Below are 17,505 nucleotides of genomic sequence, written 5' to 3' on the forward strand. Positions count from 1 at the left end.
GATACAAGATACTACCGCAATTATTGTATCCGAAACGACACTTTCCACATAGATTTTAGGATACTTCAATGCATTCGCAAATTTCTTATTATAAATATTTATAATGTAGCAGCAAAGGTGTGTGCACAACGTGTTTTGCTTGGAAATTTCTTAACTTCGACCAACCTTGTTTCATTTGAATGAAATGTCTGTATCTCAATATTCTATCTTTCTTGCTCAAGGTGCAATATTTTCAGTCTAAAAGAATCTGTGAAAGCCACTAGACACTATAGGCAACCCAATTATTCCATTCTTGAATTACCATTCCTGAATATGTTCCTCAACCGCATGACTACTTTGATTGCTTGCATGGGTTCTGAAATAAAAGATTGCTCTAGCTCTCTCATTTCTTCCATATTAGGTTTTGTTTCTAGTTTGCATTTATAGTTATTGCTATAATTCACTTTTTTTAGCAGTGGTGGGGAGATAGAATAGACATTTTTATTGGGTGAATGCAGCTTTGGAGAGGCGTCCTCATTCCAGAATGCCTTGAGCCTGGGCCGCGTCCTGGGCCCTCGAAATCAGCCGTTGCTGATCTTCGAGGTCGGAGCTGGCCACTGTCGCGTAGAGAGATGAGTGGATCTGAAGAGCAGAGTATATCCTTTTTTTTCCTTTTAATGTGAAGTACTCTTTGGCTCAGTTCTAGGCACTTTGAGGTAAGTACGTAGGTAGGCGTAGGTTCTTACACGTCTGGCATCGTTTCGCGCTTCTTCAACTAAACGTAAAAAAATCGACCATTATATGACGGGATCGAACCTCAGTCGCCCGGCACGACAGCCCCATCCTCTAAACATTACAGGCCAAAATCGCACTCACTTTTTCATTTATCTATAGGAGATGACTGATGCAAATAACATAGTTTTGAAAACAGCGCAACTTGTAAAGAAAGTAGCTGAAGTTGACGAAGGTCCTACTAATCCCAAAGCCAGGTAAACCACCGAGCTTGGACAACCTGCACCCCATATCACTGACGTCATGTGTAGGGAAGGTGGCCGAGCACGCCATCCATAACAGAATTGCCAAGTATATCGAGACAAACGACCTTTTCCCTCACAACATGATAGGCTTCAGGCCAGGCCTCTCCACCCAGGACGCCATGAAGCTTACCAAGATCCAAATACTGGAGCGCTGCACTCGGGACACGAGAGCCATCCTTGGTTTGGACCTGAAGAAGGCCTTTGATAACATCCGTCACGAGTTCGTTCTCGACGTCATCTCCAAACTCGACCTAGGCTCGTCCTTCCATGCCTTCGCCAGGTCTTCTTGAGCAAACGATGCGCCATCCTCAAGGCTGGAGATTTGGAATAGGATAAAATGGAGCTGAGCAGAAGAGGCACCCCCCGGGGGTTAGTCATCTCACCGTTCCACTTCAACATCGAAATGGTCGACCTCTCAACACAACTAGGCAAGGTCCAGGGCATCGGTCACACGATTTACGCGGACGACATCGCTGTCTGGTGCGCGGCTGGCAGTGACGGACAAGTCGAAGCCGCTCTCCAGGAAGCTGTCGACACAACAGGGCGCTTTCTAACAGACACGGGACTCCGGTGCTCCCCAAAGAAATCGGAACTCCTTCTCTACAGCCCAACTAGAAAGGGCCGCAAGCCACAGAACTAGAACCCCCCCCCCTGAAATCGACATTAATCTCTACACCAAGTGCGGAGATCCGATTCCCAAAGTCGCGTCCATTCAAATCTTGGGAATGACACTCGACGGGGCAGGCACAAATGGCATCACCATTCACAAACTAGCAAAGAAGACAGATATCGTCATCGGTCTAATCAAGTGGGTAGCTAACAGAAGGAGAGGCCTGAGCGAAGAGAATCTGATAAGGCTAGTCAACGCTTTCTTGTTATGCCATTTCACGTGCGTAGCGGCCATGCACGTCTGGAAGAGGGCCGAACGAGACAAGCTAAATGCCATGATAAGGAGAGCGATCAAGAGCGCGCTCGGACTACCAAACTACACACGTACCGACCGACTCCCGCAGTTGGGTATTCATAATACTCTGTGAGAAATTGCAGAAGCACAAGAAAGGGCACAGGTTCTCAGACTCTCCGGCACCAGGGCAGGCAGACGACTACTAACAGAGATGGGCGTCCCCCCGGTCACTGTCGAAGACGCCTACCAGGGCCTTCCGAAAGAGCAGAATAATAGAATAGAATAGAATTTATTGATAGGAAAGACAGAGAGGTCGACCTGAGCTAGTGCGCTATAGTCTGCTACTCTGCACTGGGGAAGAGGGAAGGGGAGTGAAAGTATCGGGATGGATGATGATGATAAGAGAAGTGGTGAGTGCTTATGTACATGAGACAGTTGCCTCGCTAGAGCCGCTCTTCGAGCTTGGTGTCCTGCAGGAACTTCAACAAAACTTTTGTTGCACGCACTGAAATTGCAGTGTTAGGCCATGGGCCGAGGATAGCTTCCTCCGACAGTAGTTGTCTGCCAACGCTGGCTAGGAAACTGTCTAATGTCCTTCGCTCCAGCATATATGCTGGGCAGTCGCACAGTACGTGCGAAAGAGCAGAAAGATAACATCATCATATCGCCCGCTCCGCGCAATTTGCATCCCCAGCGCAACGTAGAAAGAAGGAAGGCCAGGGCGGTGGTGCTCCTACGCCCCGCGACAGAATTCCCTGGCGGCAGCTGCATCGTTGACGCTGCCCAGTATTGCAACAGCAACAATTTCATGGTAGTGCCGATCAACCGCAGAAGTTCGACCGTTAACGCCGCTTCGGTACGAAGCACGTCATCGCGTGCGGCCGAACAAGTGGCCATTGCCTTGGCCCTCCTGGACCACAAACATGCCAATATCTTCAGCGACTCCAGGGCAGCGTTGGCGCCATGTGTAAGGAAGATTGTCGCATTGTCGACGGCAAAAGCATCGCCACCCACACTCTCACGTGGTTCCCCGCTCACATGGGATCCATCATGGGAGGCCCCACAAACCTCAACGAGCTGGCTCACTCCAAGGCGCGAGGTCTCGTTTCCCGCGACCATGGAAAACTCCAACGCCGACCCGCAGTGGTGGAGAACACAGATCAAACGACCACATACAATAAAATTACGCAGCACTTTTATCTCGGCAGGAGAGCTTTTCCCCTTCCACAGAAGAAGTTACATAGAGCGCAGGCATTGACCCTCAGATTATTGAAAACAGGCTCGTATCCCAGCCCGGCTTTATTCCACAAGCTTTATCCCGACACCTAAGCCACTAGTTCTTGCAGGCACTGCAATGACTTCACTAGCCTAGACCATATGCTCTGGCGTTGCTCCTCGTTACGAGACACAGACTAAATCAATGAGGACAAGTGGCTCTCCACTATCAAGAGCCTCGATGCCGGGGCGCAACTATGGGCTGTCCAGACGGCCCACGATGCGGCGGTCAGGCATGGCCTGACTGTCCCAACGTAGAAGCGGCACGCAGCGCGCTGAGTCGCGTACCTCAGGACCTTCATTAAAGTTTTCCATCCATCCATCCATCCATCCATCCATCCATCCATCCATCCATCCATCCATCCATCCATCCATCCATCCATCCATCTAAGCATGCGTATGCATTACGCATCGACATAAATTCTGGCGGCTCCTCCTGAGCAGCATAAGTAACCCGCACATAAGCTGTATAGTCCAGGAGAGAGGATCTGGTACATATCGGGATTTTGGGACAATCATCACGCATCCTGTTCCGCCAGAGGCTACGCGAAACGAGAAACACAATCAAATCGAAAAGGAGGTCACCGGCATTTCTAAATGGAAGAGAACGAATTAAATCTTGTTGTAGCTCAATCTCCCAAGATGAATGCACATCCTCCAGAGAACATCCTGATAATGACATTGCACTTGAGGTACGCGATAGAAGTGAACCAGAAAGACTAGTTGCACCAATGCATGAGAGATTGCTTTGCGGGAACCACTGAGAATAAACTCCAGGCTTAATCGTACTTTCAAAAAATAAATTGCTTCAAGTAATTCTTTGAGAAAAACTCAAGGTTGAATTTCACGTCGCATTTTAGTTGCATTTGGGGCAGTTGCATTTGGGATGGTTGCTTTTGGGGAAGTTACATTCGGCACAAAAAAATGGGTTTTCGACTCCACGAAGTTAAAACAAAGGAGAAGCAATTTGTCTGGCAAAGAGGTGAGCAAGTGACAACCTATCACGTTCAAGCGGAATGAAAACATTATCTTATCACGCCTCATATAAACTCACATCGCGAGCTCCAAATGAACGCGGCGATAACTGTGTATATTCTCGCAACCTTAGACCACGATCGCATGTGTCCGTTTCTCGTGCCGTCACCAGCTAGCTGTTTCAGACATCCCATAGAACCGAATTTGCTGGAGTAGAAGCTCCCGCCGCTTCTTACAAGCAGATCAGTGAAGCCAGCGCTTGGCCCCATACTTCACCTGTGAAATAGAGCCTTGTCAAGTGGTGTCTGCTTACAGATCAAGTGCTTTGGCTCTGTTAATGTTATTGCTAGGCTAGTACGAAAATAAAGACTGTTTTGTTCAAGACGAAAACGCTATCTTCGGCTGAGTATTGATGACGTTATATCCAGTAAAACTTGCCAAGACGTTCAGGCTTCATCCTAATTCATTTTATGAATACTGCCATCTTTTTTAATAGATCTTGACATGCTGGGTACAGAAGACTGCAAAAGGTTCAGGCATGAATGAATAACCAAGATAGAATACAACACAGCAATATACAACACAAAAAAGTACAATAACATTATATAAAGTTATTCAGTATAACGTATAATACAACGCAATAATTAGCGAGGGTCAAGTCACGCTGCTTTCGAACAATGACCGTATGCTATGTGATACGACATCAGTAAAAAATTATTCCAGTCAATAACAGTCCTAAGAAAAAGGCATTATAACAATTATTCCGTGAAGGTAAAGGTATTATTTTACTGTGTCGCTGGCGAGATGCGTAACCCGAAGAATACGCAAGTTATAACTGAGGTGTTGAATTTTAGATGTCCATTCAAGGACTGTAAGAACAACTTTAGACGACCAATGCGGTTTCTGTCCACAATAGATTCCAGGCCACTTGTCAACAGCGCAGTGACTGACATCTGCCCGTAAGAGTTGTAGATAAATCGCAAGGCTTTCTTTTGTGCATTTTCTGGTTTACTAATATCACACTTAGTGAAAGGATCCCACATTGCCACTGCACATTGCCATTGCGTGTTTTATATGCTATCATGCGAACGAGGCTCTACGAAGGCAGCTTCCCGTAATTGGGTCAATATATATATAATTGCTTCCACTTAGATTATTCGTTATCCCCAATTTAAAATACGTGTATTTTGTAGCTTCTGATAGAGAGACGCTATTAGTGCCATACTGAGAGCATAGAAGTCTTATTTTCATATAGGCTGTTCTACGGTAATTAATTTCTATTTGTAATTCCTGGCACCAAGCAATCACATTGTCAAATTTATTATTCAGCCTAATCTGATCCTTACCTGAAAATCTTTTCATGTACAACACACAATCTTCAGCATACGAGTTCACATTTACGGAAAGGTTGGTGCAAAAAATATAATTATTAAACAACGGAAACAAAAGCGGTTCAGTGACGGAGCCCTGGAGAACGCCGGAATAAACAGGGACATTACCAAGATGGGGTTCATCTAGGGAAACATATTGTTGTCGATAATAAAGGCAGGCTCGTATCCATAATAGCAATCTTACATATTTTAGAATATATTACAATTTGTGGAGTAATGTTTTGTACGAAACTTTATCAAAAGTCATTTGAAAGTCCATTAAATGGCATCTACCTGCTTTCCTTCATATGATGCTGTAGCAAAATCGCGGATGATTTCAAGAAGTTGTCTGCTAGTTGAATATCCACGTCGAAACCAATTCTGTGCACTTGTTAGTACATTGTGTACTTCAAAAAAATTCAACAATGTGTTTATGAACTATGTGCTATAAAATTGTGCAGGCTGTTGAGGTTAGCGACATTAGTCGGTAAATTTCAAATTATGTTTTGTCATCTGTTTTATGCAGAGGCTTAATTTTGGAAATCAACCAGTCTTCATGTAACGCACCTTCGTTCAGAGATATAGTGCACAACAAACAAAATTATTTCGCTCACCATTCTGCGTACCGTTTTAGGAAAGCATTCGGTATTTGCAATATCTAGTATAAACAATAAATTAAAATCACCTTCATCAAAAAAGGTGAAATCTTATACTGGAGGTAGATTTACGTTAAAGTACGGAAGATAGGCGTCATCCTTAATTTAAACACTATTAAAATGGTTATGAAAAGCCGTAGAAACAGCAGCGTCATTAGTTGCGAATTTTCCATTTAAAAGAAATGCGTCGGTAGAGCTCGTAGAACTGAGGTGAAACAGCGCGAAAAAGACGAGGACACAAGGAAACAAATACCACAGTCAAGCGCTGACTGCCAACTGGAAGTTTATTTGAAATTCACCGGACATTTATACCTTTTTCAGCATAGGCATGCGTACGTCAGTCGTAAAAACATCTGCAAATCAACATTTTAATCTTTCTTCCAAAAATGTGATTTCTTTTTCCGACAAGGCAGGAGAGGGAGTGCTTATACATTTATCTCCTTCCTTAGTTATATGAAAGGCCTCTACTATTTCCCTTTCCTTCTTACCCTTTCCTTTCCCTATGAATTTTGTCTTTTCAAATATGGGGGTGCATTGACACTTGTTACAGTGTCCAGCTAAATGACTCCCATAGCCATTCTTTAGGTTAGTACTGTGCTGACGAGCTCGTTCATTGAAGCACTGTCCCGTTTGACCTATTTAAGATTTTCCACAGCTGAGCGGTATTTGATAGATGACATTGCGCCTGCACTCAGTGAAACGAGTTTTATGATTTGTGGTGCACATGTGCCTTTCGCGCTTGTTCATGCGATTACATATCGAGGACAACTTGCACGGGGCACTGAAAACCAAATTAATATTGTGTCTATTGGAAATCTTCTTCAGATTGTGCGACAACTTATGTAGGTATGGCACCACATGCGCTTGTTTTTTGTCTTTGTCTTCTTTTTGGGAAGCATCGGAACTTCTTTTCTCTTTCTGCAAAATGGCTTCGCATACTGAAGTGATCACAGAACTTGGAAAGCCTGCGTTCTGTAGTCGCGATATCTGATTTAAAAAACTTTGATCGCACTCATGCTCACATGACTTAGTAAGTGCTGCCTTGATGCACGCTGTTGCTATGCCTCTCTTAATCAATTTAGAGTGTGCGCTGTCGTAACGCAACAAGGTTTTCTTAGATCTTAAATCACATTTTTGGAAGAAAGATTAAAATGTTGATTTGCAGATGTTCTTACGACTGACGTGCGCATGCCTATGCTGAAAAAGGTGTAAATGTCCGGTGAATTTCAAATAAACTTCCAGTTGGCAGTCAGCGCTTGTCTGTGGTATTTGTTTCCTTGTGTCCTCGTCTTTTTCGCGCTGTTTCACCTCAGTTCTAAGTATGAACCAACTAGCCCTCATCAAGATTTTACTAGTACAGCACGTGCCTGGACTGACCTGGCTCCAAAATTTGTTGGGCCAGGTTTTAATAAATGCTGGTAATTTGTCATTGTAATATTTTTGTTTGTCCAGAGGACTTGTTCCTTTTATTTATTCGCACATGTCACCAATCTGTGTTTTGAAAATAGGAATGCTCGCTTTGTACGACTTTTGTTTAACCATTTCAACTTTTGCCTCAGCTGTAAGGCTTCTTTCTTTGTTATCCAAGGCTTGTGATTTTCAACTTTTTTAGATATCAAAGTGAGGAATCGCTGTACACAATTTTGAACTATACCTTTAAAACAAAGCTACATATCATGAACATTAGAATTACTTGTATTGAAATTATCATATCTCAAGGCCATGCAGAGTATCAATTATTGATCCGTCATCTGCTTTAGAAAAATTACGAAACTGTTTCATCGCCCACTGGTGTTTAGGTGTAAGTCTGTGATGATTAGGTTCTTTAGAGATTGACAGAAAACGCATCCGAAGTGTTGCGTCTCGGTGCTTCCAATAGCAGACAAGGCTGACTGCAAGCCACATGCAAGGATAACTTTATCATTAGAAAATGCCACTCCCTTATTTACAGGGGCTAGGAATTAGAAAGCAAAGAAATTACAGTGACAGTTATACCACGAGACACACTGATAAGTTCAAGAGCAAAGATAGAGTTCACTAAGTTACCTATAGTGGCAACAAATCAAGCAGAGGTCGTGTGCAAGTAAGGTGTTCACGGGTTATAGGCGGTGATGGCAGTCCAGGGGGACTACTCTATAAGTGTCCACTTAGTGGGCATGTCCATTTCGTCTGCTGCTGAAGTGCTGATTAGCTCATGGCACCTCTCTCCTTCTGACACGTACCTCAGCCCAGCCAAGAAGAAGATCAACAGCAGACCAAAATGGCATGTACACTAGATGGATACTTACAGAATAGCCCCTCACCCTCCATCCCGCCAAGAGAGTCCATGTCGGTATAGCACCAGCAAAATGAAGCATGAGGTCGGAGGAAGGGAACAGGTGACGCAGGTGAGGAAGGGAGCCAGCGTGACGACGTGCTCAACCAACGCCTTATCGTCGAGAAGTCGTCAGAGGCCGACGTCTCGAGCTTCTCCGGCAGGCCCGGTGTGGTGGAGTGGAAGGCCTAGGAATCCAGGTTCAGTAGCCTTGCACCCCACTCTTCCGCGACTCGTCATCCGGCTTCCGGAGAGCGCTAACTGTCGTGCAGACCGCAGCCTGCGGCAGGAAGACGCCCGGTCATCGGCAAGAGCAGAGCCGGCCAGGCAGAGGCCTCGTGAGCCCGTGTCCAAGCAGCCGTCAAGCTCACACCTCGGCACCCTAGCCGCCTTCACCTGTTCCAACCGCCGGCGTGTCTTCTCCTCCCACTGCCCTCGTTTCTTTTCGCTTTCATCCCGTGTGCCTCGCCGATTGGTACTTGTTTTTATTTTTTTTAAGTTGTCGCGCTTGGTGCGCTCGTACCAAAGTCACGCAGCACTTCGTCATCTTCATCGTCTATTTCTCACTGCCTCGCGACGCACCATCCTCGCGTCATCTTGTGTACTCCACACATAAGTGCCCTCTTTCATAGTTTTTTTCTTTCTTTTAAAAAAATAAAGGCACCCTACTTTGCCGGGTATCAAAAGTTTCAATTAAAACAACTTTATTTTTTCTTCATAGCAAGAAGGGACGAGATGCACAGAAGCTACTGCACTAAGCATCTTGAAGGAAGTGTCTGCCCCCGTATTTGGCAGCAATGCATAGCTTGAAGTCAAAGCATGCTAAGGACAAATATCTAGTAACAAACAAACGGGCAAGATTCATTACATGCACACAAATATGAGTGTTTAAATATTTATAAAGCTACACTTGCATTACAAGCTAGATAGAACAATAATACTCCAACACATTATATATTATCCAATATGGGATCCCCTATGCACATTACCTAAACATTTTAACAATCAATTTAATGTTCAGTCAGATGTAAAGAAGAAGAATAAAAGAGGAAATATGGAAATGAAATCCAGGGCTCGACAGAATCTAGTCTGGTTGGGGAGAGGCATGATGAAAAAATCAACGTCGAGCAAGAACTAAAAAAAGAACATCAATGAAGAAAGGAGTAAACGTTTATGCCCCCACATGGGAGCCTTGTTCACAACCATTGTCACCTCGATACGCGACCATAGTTTGTAATCCAAACATGTTTTAATTGATCACTAAATGCTTCTATTTAGTTATTGGTCGGCGTTTCCTCTTGTTCATCACGAAGTATGGAAACAAATGTGAAGCAGCACAGTATACAAGCATAGGATGGAAGAGATGTTCTATGAAAGTAATGCAAGAGAAACAATAAAATCGGAGCAAGGGCCAAACTTTCAGTCACAAGAATATATCGTGTTAGTGTTCACAAAAATGGAAATAATAGCCATGTCAGGAATACGTAAGAAATCATTTAACAGTGTGGGAAGCCAGAACCAAAGAATTTGTTTTCTATTGCTTCTGCGGCAATAGTCTATATTCTTATACTCAGGATTGAAAGCGTGGAAAGCACTCAGATTAACCTAATATTTTGCTAAGTGAATTTAAAAAATTGTCATTCTATACTATTCCCAAAGTATAAAGGAACAAGAACCTGAATTTATACAGTGAAGCTACACTGATAACCCGGATATACTGAAACAGGAGTCGTATGTGGGAAAGGTAGGGTACTTTGCAAATTAGCCTAATTACTAATCATTTTCACAACAATTAATAATAATAATATATTATTATTATTTGCGGTTGTGATCGCTCTGGCTTGAGTTCCGAAGTTAGGGCAGAGAAGTTAATTGTACAAAACTAGCTTAATTGATAGCGGAAGTAATTTGCAGTGGTGACGCATAAAGTCGACGAGTTGGGGAAGCTTGTTTTATAATCGATGCGTGCATCCCATGAGAAATGTTCAGGAAAGTCTACACCTAAAGCTTTAAAGGATCTCGCAACTTCACTTTCCGTATTGTTGACAGAAGAGAGGCCATCTAAATGTGTTTGTTCCTAGGGTGAAATATTATTGTTTTGGTCTCCCTAAGGTTTAGTAATAAATTGTTTTTAATGAACCAGTTTTCAAGTAACGCAGGATGCTATTTGAGTTGTCAAATATATCGATGCACCATTCACCAGGAACGAACAAACTCTTGTCGGTTTGTTTAAATTATGTCATGCGGCTTTGTTAGTGTGGGTGATCTCATTTATGTATGGAATAAAAACAAATGGGCCCAAGATGCTTCTTTGGAGAACGCCCGAAGTAAGCAGTTACGTTGCAGAAGAATAGCCATTGACCTCGACAAGCTGTGTTCTGCGTTGTAAATACGACGACACTAATGAGGGGGCTGTGCCGCGAACACTGTGACAGTAAAGTTTGTTTAGTAGGTCTTCATGGTTAATCTGATCAGGAGCTTTCTTAAACTCTACAAAGATACCCAGAACTAAGTTCTATTTTCGATATTTTCTAAGATATACTCATTTTGAGCTAAGACTACTAGCTTGGCTTGCAGTCAATAGCTACTAGCTACTACTGCTACTAGCCTGTAGTCAATGTAGCAAGTTTTTCAGTATAATTCTCAATAAATTCAAAATTTCAAGATATCTACTTGCCCCCAGTTTCAAATTATATTCGTTGATATGTACTTATGCTTGCCAACTTATGTGACATCTAGAAACAATTTGCAAACCATATTATACTATTCGCCTAGTGAACTAAAGCAAAGCCTGTAACTGTGGAAGAGGCTTTGTCATTGCATGAAAAATTCGTAGTGGAATGACTATGCTACATTAGAAGTACCTTGAACCAAGTGCTATCACACAATAAAGAGAGAACATTTCAATGCGAATAGTCATATCTCATTACTGATGCAATTCCAAATTATCTTGGCACATAGCTTTTGGTACCATCTTATTACAGAGGTAATTCCAAATTATTTTGGTACACAGCTTGTCATAGACCAGCAGGTTTGCTTAGCAAGCAAAATGGCAGGCACCGAGGCTGACTTGGTTGGTGATGACCGCTATGATTCACCAGGGCACAGTGCAAAGTACTTCACGTACAGTCTACATTGCACACAGGTTAACCCAATCTTGCACTGTGTACAAGTACAAGCCAGACAGACAAGTAACAACAAACGCAAATGATTCAGCCCACTGCTTCCAAGTTCTTAATGGCATGATTTTCATAGTCAGCTGCAGTGCCAAGCAGCACTTCAATAGGGAAGGAGGAGTTAGTCAGGAGCCTGGAATACTTGGGAAAACAGGGCATCACAGTGCTTCACATAAGGGCATCACATCACTTTACCCTAACCAACAATGTCCATCGCCATGCAATTCTGGACGTCTTAGAAGTTGTAGGGATTGGTGGACGCTCTTTTCGCTGGATACGCAGCTATTTGAATGAAAGATCTTTATTTTGACTTTGAGTGTGCCTCGGTATTTGCGTTTCCATGCGCGCCAGTGCGTGTATGCGCGTGTGAGCGTTCGCGGCGTGTGTGCATGCCTGCGTGTGCGTACGGGTGTGCGCGCGCTTGCGGTGCTTGTGTGGGCGCGTGTGAACGTGTACGCGTGCCAACGTGCGTTTTCGAGTTTCAGCATGCACGAATGCGAACAAATGTGTGCGTGTTTTGTGCGCATGGATGTCTTTGCGTGCTCATTATGTGTGTGTGTGTGTGTGTGTGTGTGTGTGTGTGTGTGTGTATGTGTGTGTGTGTGTGTGTGTGTGTGTGTGTGTGTGTGTGTGTGTGTGTGTGTGTGTGTGTGTGTGTGTGTGTGTGTGTGTGTGCGTGCGTGCGTGCGTGCGTGCGTGCGTGCGTGCGTGCGTGCGTGCGTGTATGACTGATACAGAGAGAGTAAATGCGTGGGAGGGAGAGTGCGTTTGCGTTCGAGTGAGAGTGCGCTCGTGTGCGAGGTGAAGAAAACGTGTGTAAGCGCGAGGCAGAGATAGTGTGTGTGTGCGTGTGTGTGCGAGGGTGAGAGAGTGTGCGCGTGCTAGTGCCTCCGTATATGCATATGCTTGCGCGCGAGTGCATGTATGCGTGTGTGAGCGTTCGCGGCTTGTATGGATGCCTGCATCTGGGCGTGCGTGAGCGTGTGCGCACGGGTTAATGCATGTGTGCGTGCGCTTGCGTGCTTGCGGTGCATGCATGGCGGCATGCGAATGTGCACCTGTGCGGCCGTGTGTGTTCGTATTTCAGCATGCATGCCTGCGGACAAAAGTGTGCGTGTTTGTGTGTGTATATCTATATGTGCGTGCGATGGATAGAGTGTGTGCGTGCGTGTGAGGAAGAGAGTGTGCGTTCTTTCGAGGGCAGTGCTTGTGTGTGTGCGTGCGAGGGTGTTTGTGTGTTTGCGGGTGTGAGCGAACATTTTCCGGCTTACACTTACTCTTGGAAACAAACGCGATGTGGAGATCTTTAAAACCTGTATTTAAATCCACGAGAGAAGAACGAATAACACTGCATTTGTAGCACTATCTCTTTCTAAAGCGAAACAGACAAAAAAGAAAAAGCGCCTGTGACGCCAGTATTTCTGCTCTTGGGTGGCACGGCCCCGTAAGAAGCTGCCAAGCGGTTCCCTTTCGTTATCTTGCTTCCATCGGCGGCTGCGCAATGTCTTAAGGGCAATAACATGCTAAATCTGCACTATCATTCAATCGTGTATCGTTTCCGCGATCAAGCAAGCTTCCGGCAGCACACGTTCGTTGCTACATTGATGTTTCAACTTTAAACGGCTTGCCTTCAGAAAAAGATCTGAACGAAAATCGACAGTCGTCTGGCCGCAAGGAATATGCTCACCGAGCCGTATCATCCATGACAATATCTCAAAAGGCTGGAAGCGTTAAGGTCGATGTCACCCACGATCTTTTTCCGCGTCAGTTCCGCTTTCAGAGAGCACTTAATTCCAAAATATTTGTTCTTAGCTGTTACAGGAGCATGTTTATTAAACATATTTCATTCAACTACACAGTCTCGAAGACAGGCTCCAAACTCCTCATTTGCTTTAGCCACACGAGATGAATTATTTAAAGCATAATTAACATACCTTCGTGAATTACGCACACAACTACTCAACTTGCTCCGTATCCGGAGGTTATCATCTGAATAGTCGGATAACAATCAAAATGTCGGGAAGATTTACATTGATCTATTTCTTAAAATTTGGTGTCCTTAAAAATGACCGCTTGTATATTGATAGTGCAGTAGGCATCTGATAAAGCAGGTGCGAATGCTTGGAGAGGTTTTCTTGGCGCAATTCAAGTTGCTGACCTGAGAACGCATGCGCCCAACCGTGAACCTCTCTCTTTACAATATATTCTCCTACACTGTGCAAGAAACGCCTCAGCGCCAGGGTACATTACAAAAGGTGTGCGGGAGCATTATTTGCTCTCCCTAATAGATTTCTGAGCGTTCGTGGCATCAGGCTTGCTTTCCTGGTGTCATCAGAAATGAAATGAGCACGTACCTAGCGGTCCAAGCAGACAGGCAGACAGACAGACAGACGGACGGACGGACGGACGGACGGACGGACGGACGGACGGACGGACGGACGGACAGACAGACAGACAGACAGACAGACAGACAGACAGACAGACAGACAGACAGACAGACAGACAGACAGACAGACAGACAGACAGACAGACAGACAGACAGACAGACAGACAGACAGACAGACAGACAGACAGACAGACGGACGGACGGACGGACGGACGGACGGACGGACGGACGGACGGACGGACGGACGGACGGACGGACGGACGGACGGACGGACGGACGGACGGACGGACGGACAGACGGACAGACGGACAGACGGACAGACGGACAGACAGACAGACAGACAGACAGACAGCAGAAGTGCTACATAAAAGTGTTTTTGCGAGCGTGAAAGAAGCCCACAAATGCACGCGAAATTGCCGTGAGACTGGCCACTCGAGGCACTTTAGGTGTATTCGTGGGCTTCTTTCACTTACGGAAAAACACTTTTATGTAGTGGAGCAACAGAAACCTGTATCGGGAGTTTTTCGTTTTGCTCTACGATTTTCTCATTGACACTTTCCATATAATTATAATATTTGAGGAGTTGAATTATTAAGAGTAATTATCTAATAGGTGGAATAAAAAAGATATCTAAGTGTCTCTAAGCGACGACAAACAACACTACCTTCGTTCTGTCCAGCTACGCTGCATTTACATATTTTTTATGTTTGGCTCAAGGTACGTTGGATACCTTGTATATACGCACAAGTATTTACATTGTTTGACTATGGGAATGACTTGCTGCTGAATTGATATCATGTAATTATTCGTTTTTCATTAAAGATCATAATACCCCATTTCTCTGTGCAACACTAAGGCCTAGGTTTGTCGCTCCGTTGCCAAAAATATACACAGAATCTACGTGAGAGAGACGGTGATTACGGAGGTGAGGAAGCGCTATTTTCTTCATAAATTATTTATGAATGATTTATTAATTAGTAATGATTAATTAATATGTTATTTAATAAATTATAAAGAAAATGTCGTGCTGAGTGCTGGGAGACGCAAGTCTTAGCACGTTGCGAAAGGGGCGAGCGACATCAAGAGAAAAGAAGAGGAGTCCTGGTGGCAGGCGAAGTCCCAATTAAAGGTCCACAGAATACAAGAGGGCGTTGGTGAAACCAGTTGAATTCCAGTGTAGATGTGTCATGTGGCGAGCAAACGATTGCAGTCACCACCCACCATCCGTCCTTTCTAGTGGTATAGGCGCCCGCAGTTCATGGTAATAAACGCGTCCTGAATACCATTCTTGGCAATTATTTCGTCATCGGCCATACTCCATAGCGTATTTCTTAGAGGCAGGCGCTGTGAATTACAACTCCGTTGTCGTGACAACTTACAACTAAGAGAACAGGTCACACTTCTGACTCTTGTAATTGTGGGAATGCTAAGAATATGGGCTCAGCGAAACGCTATCTTAAACAGGCAGTTTGTAATAGCGTATCTCGGCTTACATGCGTAGGAGAGATCCGTTACATAGGTGCCACACTACCACATGTTACGATGCGCGTCCCTTCAGAACTGAGTTTGCTGTACAGGAACGCCAGTATAATAAGACGTTAGAAGACAGGCAGGTCTCCTGACAAACATATCCAAGTCATCAAAATGCATTAGCAACCATCCTGTTGTTTCTAGGCCGACGCGTCCCGTTAGATCTACGGAGGCTGGACACTCAACACCTGACGCTCCACGCCCGACTCCAGGGGCTCACTATTAGCCGCTTGAATGGCAGGCTGCGCTCGGAGGAAAATGTATCGGGAACTTGTCCCTAATAGTAATAGATACTCAAGGCCACAATGACCAACTGGGCTTCTCGAAAAGGACTGCTGACTATATACGAACGCTTGCGACTGTTAGCAGTCATTGCTCTTGGAGTTTGTCCACTCTGGCTATTCCTTCACTATTCTTATCTTTTTTATTTGCTTATCTTTCTCTCGCTTTTCCTCTAGTCGGTATCAGCGTGCAAAGCAGGAGCTCAAATGAATCGTTTCGAAGTGGACAAAGTTTGAAATAGGCTAAGGATATTTTTTTGTTGAATTTCCTTTTTCTGCCGTCCGGTGAAACCTGAATAATAAGCAATAAAATATTCTTTTCTCTTGAGACATATCCATGTTCCTCTATTTTGCAATATGTTAGAGGAAAATGTTGGTTGTGATTCATAAAATATCGTGTTAGAAGGGTAAACGCAAGCGGAGCAAGAGTATATCGTCTTTTTACGCGTATTCACTCAATGAAAATGTAGCATGTCTTTAGTGTCACGTAGAAGTGATAGTGAAGAACAAAGAGAATTCCAAAATTGCGAGTCGTCAATCTACTAACTCCATATTTCGCGCACTTATCCTCTGAAAAAGAAGTAACGCTCAAAGCCAAAACGCCCTGTTTCGCTTTCACTGCGAAGCTCTATATGGCTACAGTTCCGTGCATTTTTGTTCTCCGTGAACAAAAACTATCATCATCGATGGCTCATACCTCCGTAAGCAAGGAACAAATGCAATGCCTCATAAACCCGTAAGGCAGAGGTTACAAGCACTCAGCAATGTGTAGCGAACAGTGCTTAAATTGTTTCTAATCACGCATATAACATACAGAACAGCACGTCGAAAAATGTCATCATCAATGGCTCATACCCCTTTAAGCAAGCAAAAATTGCAATGACTCAAAGTCCCGTAAGGTTCATGGCTACTCATTTTGCGTGAATTAGCCTCGCTGACACTACCCCTGTTGTCGTTGGCGGTGATTTCAATGTGTATGTGTCGGTACCGAAAAGGGAACGGTTTACGCGTTCCGTGTTGCAGACATATCCCTTGCGATACCACACCAATCGGGCCCAACTGACCACCCAGCGGCGCACGTGCATCGATTTGACATTATCAAAGAATGAGATCGCAGTTGCAAGTGAAATACTTTGCGTGAATTAGCTGCGATGGCGCTACCTCTGTTGTCGTTGTCGGTGATTTCAATGTGGACGTGTGGGTAGCGAAAAGGGAGCGGTTTACGTGTTCCGTGTTGCAGATATGTCTCTTATTTATGCATTTTACATGTATTTGAGCAGCCGGCATCGAAGAAAGGCCCGAGCTAAAGCTTCCTCTTATTGCATCAAACCGGTTCGTTAGGCAACCCAGGAAACATAACGCTGACTGTACGGAAGCCCGCGGCCGCAGTGGTTCACAAATAATAAGAAAAAAAAAGAAACAGCGAAGAAAGGAAACCCGACGGAAGCTTTGCGGGAGCCGTTATCTCGGCCATGCATCTCACCCGGAATGCCGATGAGCTGTCTGGCAAGGAGTCTAGCAAGGAGAGCTAAAGCTTCCTCTTATTGCATCAAGCCGGTTCTCTAGGAAACACAAAAACATAACGCTGACTATACGGAAGCCCGCAGCCGCAGTGGTTCACA

Source organism: Dermacentor andersoni, chromosome 3, assembly GCF_023375885.2.
Source record: "Dermacentor andersoni chromosome 3, qqDerAnde1_hic_scaffold, whole genome shotgun sequence".
NCBI lineage: Eukaryota > Metazoa > Arthropoda > Arachnida > Ixodida > Ixodidae > Dermacentor > Dermacentor andersoni.